Here is a 13,347-nt window from a genome sequence, read left to right as displayed (position 1 = left end):
CTGCTGCACCAGCAAGTTACCTCCATTTTCTTCATTTACATTCTCTAGCCTTTAGGGATCCACAGTGTTATCCCATGCCCTTTTGAATACTTTCACAGTTTGTCTTCACCACCTCCTTCGGAAGGACTTTCAGGCATCCACTACCCTTAGTGAAGAAATATTTCCTGACATTGATCCTGAGTTGTCCTCTCTAGAGTTTCATTTTGTGACCGCTAGTTCTACTGATGTCTTTCAGACAGAAAATATTTTATCAAATGTGCATCACTAAAACCTTTCAGGTATCTGAAATTCTTTATCATATCTCCCCTGCACCTCCTCTCTTCCAGGGTATGCATATTCAGATCCTTTAGCCTCTTCTCATGCAGACCACACTTCATTTTGGTCGCTCTTCTCTGGACTGCCTCCATCCTTACTTTGTCCCTCTTGAGATATGGATTCCAGAATTGAACACTGTACTCCAAGTGAGGCCTTACCAAGGACCTGTATGAGGGCATTATTACCTCCATTTTCTCACTAGTTATTCCTCTTTCTATGCAGCCCAGCATTATTCTGGCTTTAGTTATTACCTTGTCACATTGCTTCACATCTTCAGATCTCCAGACACTGTTACCCCAAGATGCTTCTCTTGGTCCGTGCACATCAATTTTTCACCTCCCCCCCCCCCCCCCCCCCAATCACAAAGAGCTCTTTTGGGTTACTGCATCCCAGATGCATGACTCATCACTTCTTGGCATTGAATCTCAGCTTCCAAATCTTCAACCACTCTTCCAGCTTTCTTAAATCCCTTTTCATTCTCTCTACTCCTTCAGGCATGTCTGCTCTATTGCAGATCTTAGTATCATCTGCAAATAGACACATTTTACCATCTATTATAAGTAAGTTAGGGGTTCTGGGGACCTGCCTGCTACAGGACCTTTCCAATTGCCCTCCCGCTTTACTTCATGATCCTAAGTTCAGGAAAAAGACAATATGTTCTCCTCAAAAATAGACTTTATCAGATTTGGCAGGATTTAGCATTAGAAGATAACAATTCCTGTCTCTAACATTCTGGCCACTAAGCATCAATTTACCCTAAAGAAAGTTCTGTACCATGGGTGGTTTCAAACATGCCATAAACCTTAGCCTGGTTAATATATCAATACTTATGGCTAACTTACTTACCCCTGGTCCCAATCTCAGATGATATCTCTCTGTTCACCTCTGAAGCAGTCGTTGGCTGGAGGTCTGAAGAATGTGAGCAGGGGAGAAGGCTTGCTTCCTGGGTTGACACTGGCAAAGTGGGCAATCCAGGAAGGGGATTTGCTTCTGGGTCTGGTACTAGCAGACCTGCTGGGCTGCTCTCTGCTCCTCATCGCCTCAGACTTCATGTCACTCTTTGACCCTAATCAGGGCGTCCCCTCTCTCCAGTCTCCTGGCCACACCTAGTCTTCTCCCTCCTTGATAGCAGGGGGTGCTGGGTTGCTTTGGGTTTGCTCCTTTCCTTTGGGTTCAACCTCCCTTTTTTCCTTATTTTTCCCCATCTTATACTTTCCAGCTGATAAATATCCATAATATGCATAATCATGTGGTGGGTACAGGGTTTTTGCTCCATTTCTTCAGGGGAGGGGGTCCTGCCACGTATGCTAAGCTGTATGCCAGAGTCAGCGTTGTCTCCGTTTCAGAGTGGCCCCCTTCATCCAAGCGTGGGGGTCCTTCTGATCTTTGGAGTTCCCTTGACTGGTCCGTGTCTCCTGCTTATGAGCTTAAGTGGCTGCATTGTCCCTCTACTTTGGTTTTATTTGCACAGGCTCTTACAAACAGGCAGATCTTGATAAATATCCTTTAGTGCTTGTTTAAAGTTATCATCTGGCCAAAGTTTCTTTTCTTTAGCTGTGACAGTATTTTGGGGGCCTGTCAGCATACCTATCTGCCTCCTTGGCTATTATGATTCCTTTTAGGTGCTTTCAGTGGTAAAACATGGGATATCTCCCTACACTATCCCTTCTGCAATGTCGCTCACAAAAATATTGAACAGAACCGGTCCTAAAACTGAACCCTGTGGCACTTCACTTAACATGGTTTTCTCTTAAGAGTAGGTTCTATTTATCATTATTCTCTGTCTCCTATCAGTCAACCAGTTTGAAATCCATGCCACCACCTTGGCACTCATTCCCAAGCTTCTCATTTTATTCACAAGTCTCCTGTATGGGACTGTATCAAAAGCTTTGCTGAAATCCAAGTAGATCACATCAGTCATTCTTTCTTAATCCAATTCTCTAGTCATCAATCAAAAAAAAAAAAATCAATACAATTTGTCTGACAGGACATTCCCCTGGTGAATCCATGCTATCACGGATCCAGCAACCCTCCAGATAATTCACTATTCTTTCCTTCAGCAGAGTCTCCATTAATTTTCCCACTACCGAGGTAAGGCTAACCAGTTTGTAGTTTCCAGCCTCCTCTCTGCTATCACTCTTGTGAAGCGGGACCACCACTGCTCTTCTCCAATCCTATGGCACCACTCCTGTTTCCAGGAATCTATTGAATAGGTCCTTCAGCTGACCCACCAGCACATCTCTGAGGTCTCTCAGTATCCTGGAGTGTATCTCATCTGGCCCGATGCCTTATTCACTTTGTTTGCCTAGCTCCTCCCATAATTCTCTTCTGTGAATGGAGTTTCCTCGTCTACTCCATGCCCATCAACAGTCTTATTAACCAGCAACTGTCCTTCCCCCATGGTATACTTTAGTGAATACCTAACTGAAGTATTTGTTTAATATTTCTGCCATTTCTTTGTTACTCTCTACACATTGCTCCTTGAACCCTTTCAATTTCACTATACCATTTCTGACCTGCCTTCTTTCACTGATATATCTGAAAACTGTTTTGTCTCTTTGCTTTAACTTATTGGCCATCCTTTCTTCTGCTTGATCTCTTGCTTTCCTTATTTCTTTCTTTGTCTCCCTCAGTTTTGCAGATATTCTTCCCTGTGTTCTTTTTTTTGGGATTCATTATACTTCTTGAACGCTATTCTTTTTGCCTTTATTTTTTCAGCCACCTCCTTAGAGAACCAAATTGGTTTCTTTTTTCATCTTACTCTTGTTTACGTTTCTAACATGTAGATTTGTTGCTTTTGTAATAACTCCTTTTAACTTGGCCCACTGTTGTTCCACCTAACCCATTTTTTCCCAGTCTTCCATTTCTTCCTCCAGGTACGTCCCCATTTTGACAAAGTCCGTATTTTTGAAATTCAAAACTCGGGTCTTTGTGTGACTTTGTGTGCTGTTCGCAAAATCACACCACACCGTCGGATGATCACTGGTGCTCAAGTGAGCCCCTGCCCGAACATTAGAGACATTGCCACTAATGATGGTACCACTAGATCAAGTATTACACCCTCTCTTGTGGGTTCCACTACAATTCGTTTGAGCAGAGCCCCTTGAAGGGAATCCACTATCTCTCTACTTCTCGCAGATTCCGCAGAAGCGATTCTTCAATCTATTTCCAGCAGATTAAAATCTCCAACGAGGAACATTTCGCCCTTCTTTCCCACCTTTTGGATGTCTTCAATGTCCAGTTCTTCTGTTTGAGTTGGTGGACTATAGATCATACTAGTAAAAATGGAAGCATCATTTTCCTTTTTTTTTTTTTTTTTTTTTTTTTTTTTTAAGGACAGTCCACAATGCTTCTTCTCTATCACACATCCCTTGCAATTCAGTTGCTTGTATATTGTTTGACATAAAGGGCTACTCCTCCCCCTCTTTCTGTACTTTATGGATGTCGTTTCTACCAAGGTCGTTGGTCCCCAGATGGATGATAACATTGATATCAGAGTTCTTACTTTCTTTTATAATTGTGTTCACCACATGGTTTGCATTTTTATTAGCTGAGGATCCTGGAAGGCATTTAATGGTTGTGTCCCCATCAAAATGAATTCCCAAATTGGTTCCTCTGATTGAATCTCCCAGCAGAAGCAGCTTTCTTTTATGACATTTGACCATGTTGAAGGGTTTGTGGGTGCATTGGGTGACTACTTCCCTTTCAGACCTCATTTCATATTCTGTTACTTGGATTTCTTCATTTTCCAGTGCAGAAAATGCATTATGTAAGGGTAACAGCAGGGAGAATGAGTGTCTCTTTATCACATGCCTTATTTTACCAGAACCCACTGTAATCCAATTATTCCTGGGATTCTGAATCCTAGATGTCAGACTTCTCTGTAGGAATGGGGGTGGATACTCAGGATGCTTCAAAGTTGGGGAAACTGGGTGTCTCAGAGTTGCAGGTCTTGTTCTACCTGGGTTTCTGAATTCTCTGCGAGTTGTGAGAGAGATTCTGGATACTATAAGGAAGGAGAGGTTATTTGAATCTTGTATAACATCTCTTTCATGTTTAAGAGCTCCTTATTCATGGCAGACAACCGAAGGGATATAAGCACCACAATTTTTCACTGAATAAAGGACATTTTCTAATAGTGATTAATAAGCTAGTTGAGTGATTTGGTACTTCAGGCCTATATTAATCAATTATCCTAGGTTCTTAGAAGAAATATTTAACAAGGATACACTCTAGGGGTGGGAGTAGCTTGGCGTGCCATGGCAGCGTCTGTTACCCACCTGCGTGCCGTGCTGGTGGTTGCGATCTGCAGGACTGCAACCTGGAGTTCTTGCTACACTTTTGCCGTACACTACTGCCTGGATAAGGACGGTCAACGTGACAGTAGTTTTGGTCAATCGGTCCTCCATAATCTTTTTCACTCATGAAACCCAACTCTGCCTACCTTAGTCCCTGGGTTGGATTCAGGCTGTCTCCCTAGTTGTTGCAGCATGAACTGTGCATGAGTTGTTGTGCATGTTGGCACCTGTTAAGTGCTTCTCCTTACAGTTGGAAGCAGCCTGTAGCTAGGGATTCACCCATGTGTGAGGACTTCCATTCTGCTTGTCCTAGGAGAAAGCAGAGTTGCATACCTGTTACAGGTGTTCTCCTAGGACAGCAGGATGTTAGTCCTCACAAAACCCATCCGCCACCCTGTTGAGTTGGGTTTCGTTGCTATTTTTTATTTTATTTTTTGGAGAATTCTGTTATTAGACTGAAGAGGGACCCACATGGATAGTGGCAAGCTGGGCATGCTCAGTGTGGCAGTCAAAGTTCTAGAAACTTTGACAGACGTTTTCCGGGCTAGGCTCCATCTGATGATGTCACCCATGTGTGAGGACTAACATCCTGCTGCCCTAGGAGAACACCTGTTACAGGTAAGCAACTTTGCATTTTCTGCTTTTGGGGCCCCTCAAGAATTAACACCTGCTCCAGGGCAGGTGTTAATTTTTGAGAGTAAAAAAGTGCGCATCGGGCACACTCTTTTATTTATTTATTTTTTGCATATGGGGTAATAGCTAATAGCCTCATCAACATGAATTTACATGTGATGAGCGCTTTGGCTTCATGCTGATTTGGATGCGTGTTTTGGACGTGCTAATCCCCATATTGCATGAGGGGTTTTGGACGCGCATCTAAGCGTCTGTAAAGCCATGTGCTCAGTCGAGCACGCTATATTGCATCAGCCTGTAAGTGGTCAAGCAAAGCCCAGACTTGAACCAGATATGAAATCTGTGGCAGGGCCCCCAAGATTCTCAGCCTCATGAAAAAAAAACAGCATTTCTCCTATGAATTACAAAGAAGCTAAGTAACACTGAATTGAAATATGTTACCGTTATAAGTAGCAATTGATGGGTCACTATTGGTGAATTCACAAGTGAAGAAGAAAAAATCATTATTGGACCTATGATTATAAATTTTGGCATTACAAAATCTTTGCTCACATGTAATGAGCGTTATGCCTATTTATGAGGCCCATTGATAATGATATAAAAAAAATCCGTAACACGGTGTTTTTTCTATTGTCCTATAGAAGTGGGACGTTTGGCTATTTTTCTGATCACTAATTGTTACACAGCTAAAATCCCCCGGTAAATTCTGTAGTGAGAGTTAAATATTTTTTGATCAGTTGAAAGCATACATTTCTTTCTATGAAAGGATTTCTTCATTTGGGGAATGCTATTGCAGTTTTGAATGCTGTACTAGTTTTTAAGCTTGCAACCAGGGCTGGAAAAGCATTCATATTTAATAAGCACCCTCAGAAAATGAAGTGTGTGTGTGATGGCTACAATGGTATGTTAGGTGGGTTTTTGTTTGTTTGTTTTTTTTTATTTATAAATATGGCTTCCTGCTGTGTGGTCAACAGTTTAAAGAGAAGCCAAGCAAAAATTGGCATTTTGCTGCCAAGTTGCTGCCAAACAATGCTTGCTAAATAACTAACGTGTTAAAAATTAACAGGGAGATGGCAGAATGTGGCATTTGTATTAATTAAAATATGCAGGATGTGTAAGTGAGATGTGAAGAAGAAAATGTGTATAAAAAAAAAAAAGTTTAGATAATGATAAGATGGTGTGCGTGCGGATGAAATTCTAGTACTTTGGTGTGCCAAAACGGTTTAAAAGAAGCAAGTATTCTTAGTCATGCAAGTGAGCTTTTACCATAGATTTGTTTATAGTTTAGGATCTAATCATTAAATTCTTGTTGAGATGTGATTTAAAGCAGGGTTGTAAACTGCAAAGAACAGGGACTGGTTTTTATGTGTATTGTACAGCGCTGTGTATGTCCAGTAGTGGCAAAGACACAGAGAAAAGGGAGAAGCATGAGTAACGCTTGGGATGGGAGGCAGTGAGGAGAGGAGATGAAGAAGACATTAAGAGAAGAAAAATGGGGAGGGTCTGAAAGAGGAAGATGAAAGATTGCAAAGCGGTGGCAGGAAGGTAGAGGGGCCTAGATTATTTTTTATTTATTTATTTATTTAGTTATCTATACCGGTATTCGAAAAACATTTGAGCGCAAGAGGTCAAGAATAAGGGTATTTTTTTATTAATCAATTAAAGGATAAGCAAAATCTTTACAAACATTCTGTTTGTTTCCATACGTTGCTAATGCTTTCCTTGTGGAAATCGTAAACCCCTGATAAATGGAGGCCTTGGTCAGGACTGAATGAAATACAAGTTGAGAATACACAAAACACGAGCTTTACAAATGGACTAAGAATTAAACCTTGTGAAATACATCTTGGGGAAAGGAATGTATACATTTTTGTGTATTGATTCATTTATATAAATGAGATGTACAGAGAAATTTAATATTGTATATTTTAGTTTATCTTAATCTGGTTGTTGAGGGTTCTGGTGATGTGTTACTATGAGGTGTAATTATTGTAACCATATGTAGGTGGTGTGTTTAATAGATTTGGATTTTATGCTTTTATAAGTTATAATAAAATTGTGTAATATTGGTTCAAAACATATTGTGCAATATACGGGCCATCTACCTACCCGGCATAGAAAATACCCTGGTGGATCACCTCAGCAGAGTATTCCATCCTCACAAGTAGTCACTACAGCAATCCCCCAGCTTTGCGGTCAACATTGGATTGATCTATTCATGACGGGACAGAACCAGAAATTAAATAGATTTTGCTCCTTACTACCCAACATGCTAAGTGAAACTCGAGTTGCATTTCTGCTGTCCTGGGGCACAGTCCTTCTATGTTTTTCTTCCTATACTACTTGTAGCTAGAACAGGTCAGAAGATTATGCAGGACCAAACTTCCATGATTCTGATCACACCAGCATGTCTCGAGCACGTGTGGTACACATATCATCTAATTCATCTGTTCACAAGATCCTCCCATATGTCTTAGAGACAACTCAAGTTTACTGTCTCAGGAGGGGGGCTGTCTACTTCATCCAGCACTTTGATCTCTCAATCTCAAGGCCTAGATGTTGAGCGTGCAGTTTTAACGCCTTGATCTTTGCCAGAACTGATACAGGACATACTGCTTTCAGCAAAGAAACCTTCCACAAGACACATTTGTTCATTAGATCCTGTCACCTGTGAGTCAAAATATCTGTTGTCTTACTTTCATTTTTTTTATCACAATCTGGCCTTGCGACAACATCGGTGGGAGTGCACCTTGGCACTATTGAGGCTTATCACTCTCCAGAAAATGGGGCACCTGTTTGGAGCATCCACTCAATTCCAAGTTCATGAAAGTCTTTTTAAAAGAACATCCACCTATTCGCAAACCATTGTCCTGGGACCTCAGTGTGGTTCTTGTCTACTTAATGCAATTTCTATTTGAGCCTCCAGAATCAGCATCTCTTAAGTATCTCACCTATAAAGTTGTTTTTCTGGTAGCAATCTCTTCCACATGGCACGTGAGTGAATTTCAAGCTGTGGTGCATTATCTACCATACATACAGTTCTTGCATGATAAAGTGGTACTCAGAACGCACTCAAGTGGTGTCTGCATTCCATATAAACCGGCGAATTGTGCTGCCAACCTTCTTTCCTTGACCTCATGCTCATGACAGTGAAAGTTCTGCGTACATTAGACTGCAATAGGGCTCTTGCTTATTATAAGTGTCACACTTATCTTCATTGGAAAACATCATAGCTGTTCATTTCATACAATTAAAACAGATTTGGGCATTGCCATGATGACTAGAAGGACCTTATCTAACTGGATTACGAATTACATTCAGCATTGCTATGCTTTAGTTGGCCTTGATCTCTCCAATTCAGTCAGGGCTCATCAAGTTAGAACAACAGCTTCCTTAATTGCGCAATTCACAGAGGTTCCTATTGAAAATATTTATAAAGCTGCTACCTGGTCATCAGTCATACATGCTTTCACACTATATTACTACCTGGCTAGCCTAGTAACATTCAGACTGTGTTTGGGCAGGCAGTGCTGCACCTTATTCCATGAAGATAATCTGCTCTCTATGATGGAGTCTGGGTTGCTTACCAGTAAATGCTCGCACTGCAACAGTCAGCTTGGGATTAGCCATGAGATGCCACCCTCCTCCCTGGAGACTATATTGCTGCTAGCTTTGACATGTTGAAGAGACTCTGAGGCAATGCCAGCACTGGAACTCCCACCTGTATTCAGTAGAGATCCAAGCTCTTCTAGCTTGGAAAGACAGTTCCATTCAGGGCCTCCAGATGAAGTCACACATTAGATCATGGCTAATTCATCCTGCTGCCTACGGAAAACACCATTTATGGTAAGCAAACTTGCTTTTCTCCTCTATCAAACATACTTTTTGTCTTTCACTTTTTAGTGGAGTTGGTTTTGCTTGTCATTGGAGAAAATGTTCTTTGCTATAATCCTTGTTCTAGTTAAATATTTCTAGTTTGGCTAGATGTTGACCTGACAAGGTAGCTAGTAAGAAACCACTTGTACACAAGTTTCTCAAAGACTGGCGTTACATTTATAGAGTGGCCACTGACGTATTCCCAGAATACAGAGTAAAAACCCTACTATGTTTATATTTAAATCTGTTTATTGATATTAAAATACAACAGTCAAAATGCTGTACAAATCCATCTCTTGGAATAGGCAATAAAAGTCAACTAGAAAAATTGACAGCGGCAAAGTATGACTTCTAATTCTCCTTGCTGCCGACATAAGAATAGTTGAATTTCAAGACAGTATGTTTGCTGTTTTTAACATAACGAACCAGAACAATATCTCCTACCCTTACCCTCCCTCTTCCCATCTCGTCTCCCAAATTGCTCCTCACCTAAGAGCTATCAGACTAAGAAACTAAAAAAACGCCATTCCCTAATCATTTATTCAAAATCCACTTACGAGCTTTGAGTTAAACTGTGAATATAACTGTCCCTGGTATTTAAGAAAGATCTCCTGCATTTGAAAGATGAGTGACTTGCCATGCTCTCCATGTGCTTCAAAGAGTGAAGTTGGTTCTGCCACATCCAAAAGATTGGGGGGGGGGGGGGTGTTCCTAAGACTCTCCACACAGAATTGATTTTTTTTTCTCATTCAAGAAGCCCTTCTAAGTAATAAATATTCACCTTTACACGTACAAGACACAGATGTAGTATCATCAAATAGTACTAAATCTACCTTACAAGGAACCACCGTACCATGAACATAAGAACATGCCATACTGGGTCAGACCAAGGGTCCATCAAGCCCAGCATCCTGTTTCCAACAGTGGCCAATCCAGGCCATAAGAAACCTGGCAAGTACCCAAAAACTATTTCATGTTAGCCACTGCTATTACTAGCAACGGTATTTTCTAAGTCAACTTAATTAATAGGAGGTAATGGACTTCTCCTTCAAGAACTTATCCAATCCTTTTTTAAACACAGCTATACTAACTGAACTAACCACGTCCTCTGACAACAAATTCCAGAGTTTAATTGTGTGTTGAGTGAAGAACTTTCTCCGATTAATTTTAAATGTGCCGCATGCTAACTTCATGGAGTGCCCCCTAGTCTTTCTATTATCTGAAAGACTAAATAACCGATTCACATCTACCCATTCTAGACCTCTCATGATTTTAAACACCTTTATCAGATACCCCCCCTCAACCGTCTCTTCTCCAAGCTGAAAAGTCCTAACCCCTTTAGCCTTTCCTCATAGGGGAGCTGTTCCATTCCCCTTCCATTCCCCTTCCATTCCCCCTGTTCCATTCCCCTTATTTTGGTCGCCCTTCTCTGTACCTTCTCCATCGCAATTATATCTTTTTTTGAGATGCGGCGATCAGAATTTTACACAGTATTCAGGGTGGGGTCTGTTGCGACCGTCGCTGCTCGACGACCTCATTCTGCCCTCTTTACCTCTGTGGCGACTCCCTCCGGGTCTGATGGACAGCTGGCTGCCGCAGTGTCTCCATGCCATCTCCCTTCGGCGTCCCCGGACCGGCTCGATGTTGCAGATCCGCCATGTTGCCTGAAGACCTAGGGCGCGCGCTCTGATTGAAGTACCAGCAAGAGTGCAAACCTCAGGGGCGTCCCCCTGAGATGACTCCAATATTTAAAGGTCTCTATGTCACTATCTAACTGAGTTAGCAAAGGGATTGCTTCGGCTGCTCTTCCCAAGCTACTCTGCCTCCTTGGACTTACCAGAGGTAACTGCTCCTCGGGGGCCTCGTCTTTTTTTACTTTCAGATTGCAGATAGGAACTGGTACTTGCTCCTCGAGGGCCCATGTTCCTGGACACTCTGAAGATTCTCTACTGCTTGGAAGCTATCGCTGCTACAAACATTTGTGAGTTACCATCGCTCTCTCAGAGCTTTCCCTGGAACCAGGTACTCGCTCCTCGAGGGCCTAAACCTTTCCAGCTCCTGAGCTTCCTTGAGACCTTATGTGAGTGTTGTCATCTAGTTCTGTTCATGAACTTTGCCTACTCTGCCTACTCACTTTCTACAGTTTCTCAACAGCTCAGCCATCCTGGATTGCTGTTCCAGTACCTGAGGGACTACAGCCCTGCCGGGCATATCAGCTCACTACTGCCACCTCTGGTGGTTTCAAAAACCTGTTCAATAAAAGAACTAGTGTGTCTGTCTCCATACGCAAGCCTAGCCGGTGGTCCCTCTCAGGATATCCTCCCGGGGGCGTGCTCATCTGCCACCTGCCCAGGGATCCACCCACAACTATATCAGATTCATTACAGATTGCTACTCCTTAGCAAGACGATATCTGAGACACTACAAGATTGCTGACTCCTCCTTCTTTAGGAGCCAATAATAACAGATTTCTACTCCTAGCTTGTCAACTAAGCTCATTCTTAACAGATTGCTAACTCTGCAGTCTAACAGCAGATTTATCACAGGGTCTCACCATGGAGCAATACAGAGGCATTATGACATTTTCTGTTTTATTCATCATTCCCTTCCTAATAATTCCCAACATTCTCTTTGCTTTTTTGACTGCCGCAGCACACTGAACAGACTATTTCAATGTGTTATCCACTGTGACGCCTAGATCTTTCTTGGGTGGTAGCACCTAATATGGAACCTAACATTGTGTAACTCTAGCATGGGTTATTTTTCCCTATATGCATCACCTTGCACTTATCCTCATTAAATTTCACCTGCCATTTTGTTGCCCAATTTTCCAGCCTCACATGGTCTTCCTGCAATTTATCACAATCTGCTTGTGATTTAATTACTCTGAACAATTTTGTATCATCTGCAAATTTGATGATCTCACTCATTGTATTTCTTTCTAGATCATTTATAAATATATTGAAAAATAAGGGTCCCAATACAGAACCCTGATGCACTCCACTGCCCACTCTCTTCCACTGAGAAAATTGTCCATTTAATCCTACTCTCTGTTTCCTGTCCTTTTAGCCAGTTTGTAATCCACGAAAGGATATTGCCACCTATCCCATGACTTTTTACTTTTCCTAGAAGCCTCTCATGAGGAACTTTATCAAACGCCTTCTGAAAATCCAAGTACACTACATCTACCGGTTCGCCTTTATCCACATGTTTATTAACTCCTTCAAAAAAGTGAAGAGATTTGTGAGGCAAGACTTGCCTTGGGTAAAGCCATGCTGACTTTGTTCCATTAAAACCATGTTCTATATATTCTGTGATTTTGATGCTTAGAACACTTTCCGCTATTTTTTTCCTGGCACTGAAGTCAGGCTAACCGGTCTGTAGTTTCCTGGATCGCCCCTGGAGCCCTTTTTAAATATTGGGGTTACATTTGCTATCCTCCAGTCTTCAGGTACAATGGATGATTTTAATGATAGGTTATACATTTTTACTAATAGGTCTGAAATTTCATTTTTTAGTTCCTTCAGAACTCTGGGGTGTATACCATCCGGTTCAGGTGATTTACTACTCTTCAGTTTATCAATCAGGCCTACCACATCTTCTAGGTTCACCGTGATTTGGTTTAGTCCATCTGAATCATTACCCATGAAAACCTTCTCCGCAACGGGTATCTCCCAAACATACTCTTTACTCAACACTGAAGCAAAGAAATCATTTAATCTTTCTGCGAAGGCCTTATCTTCTCTAAGTGCCCCTTTAACCCCTCGATCATCTAATGATCCAACTGACTCCCTCACAGGCTTTCTGCTTCGGATATATTTAAAAAAAGGCTGATCTTTGTCCATCCCCAGTCTCTGCAGCAGCTGATCTCTTTGCTTCCTGATTATAGGAAGCAACTATTATGGGGAAAGAGCAGCTAAGGGGACAAGAAACAAGCACGTGCCACATCGTTGTCCTGCTAGCTTTCTATTAATCTTCTGACAGTATTGTACTTCAAGAAACTGAGAGTAACTTGGGAGGGGATGCTAGAAAGGAATCGGAGGAGGAATGGAAAGATGGGAGGGGAAGTAGAAAAAGGAAGGCTGGAAAAAAAGGGGTGAGGAGAGAGTTGAAGAGGACCCAGGATGGAAAGGAACTTGAGAAATTGGTGGATAATATACCATATCATCTGCACCCCTCTCTTCTAATATTCTAGGTCTGCTTTTGTGTTCTATGTTTGAAATTG

General features: G+C 41.8%; 1 protein-coding gene across 1 annotated transcript in view; it reads left to right on the top strand.

Annotated features, from left to right (window-relative positions):
• ZNF367 (zinc finger protein 367) overlaps positions 1–13,347 on the top strand; it is a 66,323-nt gene that overhangs the window by 17,459 nt on the left and 35,517 nt on the right. The window lies entirely within an intron of this gene.

This window comes from Rhinatrema bivittatum, chromosome 1 (genome assembly GCF_901001135.1).
Source record: "Rhinatrema bivittatum chromosome 1, aRhiBiv1.1, whole genome shotgun sequence".
Taxonomy (NCBI): domain Eukaryota; kingdom Metazoa; phylum Chordata; class Amphibia; order Gymnophiona; family Rhinatrematidae; genus Rhinatrema; species Rhinatrema bivittatum.
The sequence above is the reverse complement of the archived record's forward strand: the minus strand, read 5'-3'. Positions and strand labels throughout refer to the sequence as shown.